A 1,662-nucleotide genomic window follows, 5' to 3' on the forward strand; every position below is an offset into this window, starting at 1 on the left:
ATACAGACCATACACATAATTTGAATTACTAATTTGTACAGAGAAAATGCAAGAATTTTTTTATAAAGTTAAAACTTTCACAAAATTTTATAGCCTGTACCCCCTTTTACAAACCTTTTCTCAACTTTCACGAACCTTCTTACACATTCAGAAATAACTCTCCTTACAGAAACTTACATTTGTCCTTTTCCTTCAACTATGACTCTCCCTACCTCAAGCCTTTTATTATCACAACTATATAATTTCTCCAACTTAACTGGAACTTTTAACTCTTAGGAGCTTTAATTTCCCCAATGATAAACACAAAAGTGAACAACCAGATTTACTTAGATTGACATTGATGAACATATTTTAATCACACTCTCACTTCCAAGAAACACACCTTCAACAAAACACAAGTCATTATATCAACAGTTGCAAATCCATTTTATAAACCTTCTGTATTAAAAAACCCAAAAGCAGGTGAACTTGTCTAGCAATCAATGTTTCAGTATTTCATGTTATTTCAAAATATCTAGATATTCAATAACTTTCATTAAAATTTACTAAGTTAGAAAGAAACAGTAGAAATAAGCTAAAGTGATTTGTGTTGGTGGGTGAGGTATTTTTTTTTTCTATTGGGATCAGACATACCTTCCAGAGATTTGTATTTTTATTTTAAAAAATGAACTCAGGTATTTTCACTTCAATGGTTCTGGGACTTTGGTTGCATGAAGCCAATCCTATATAACAAAAGGGTAATATGCAAATCGACCTAATGGCAGAAGAGTCACTATGATGCACACTGACCACGAGGGGGCAGACACTCAATGCTGGAGCTGCCCCCTTGTGGTCAGTGCACTGGGGGGTGGGGGGTGGGGGGAGGCGAGAGGCGGGCCTAAGCCGTGAGTTGGACAGCCCCTGAGGACTCCCAGACTGCTAAAGGGCGTAGGCCTATCTAAGGGGACCCCTCCACCCCCAGTGCACGAATGCCGTGCACTGGGCCTCGAGTTATCTATAGTCTCTGAAATGAATTAGGGGGTGGTTTGGGCAAGGGGGGTGGTTTGGGGAAGGTAAAAGGATTTGGTGGGCTCTGAATTGCTTCTGCAGGCAAACCTCTGGCCCCTTGAAAACTTCATTTGTAAAACAAGGATAGTCATTTTCAATACCCCAGGGACTGGGTTGCCACCCAAATGTTGGCAAGGGACTGACAAATTCATTCATCCATTTTTGGAATGTTTCTTTCTATTTGGGAACATTTTTCTAGCTTCCAGAAAGCACACACCTCTGAGAGGTATAAAGGCTTTCAGGTATATGAAACTTCTGTCCATCTCCCTTGGGAATGAAAAACAGGTTCTAGCTGCATGATAGTCTTAAAGTTAATGGTGCCAAACCTCTCTATTACACACTTTATATTGGGACCAGGTAGGTGGTGTAACAAAAGAAGATTGGCTTCTTTCTTGACTTTCTCAGGGTCAAGTTTCTCCCACTTGGTGAATATGTACTCCATAAGAGGACTCTCAAGTCACTGTGGGCTGGTTCCGCATCTATGGAGAGACCTATGAGCAAGCCCAGTGTTAGAGGCATGTCTGCATGTCTGTGAGCTGTCTGGAGACATTCTGAGTAGGGTGGGTACCCTGTTAAGCCATCTCTCAGGCTCTGGTGGAAGATACTAATAAAGAA

The sequence above is a fragment of the Myotis lucifugus genome, unplaced genomic scaffold (genome assembly GCF_000147115.1).
Source record: "Myotis lucifugus unplaced genomic scaffold, Myoluc2.0 scaffold_1377, whole genome shotgun sequence".
NCBI classification, from domain to species: domain Eukaryota; kingdom Metazoa; phylum Chordata; class Mammalia; order Chiroptera; family Vespertilionidae; genus Myotis; species Myotis lucifugus.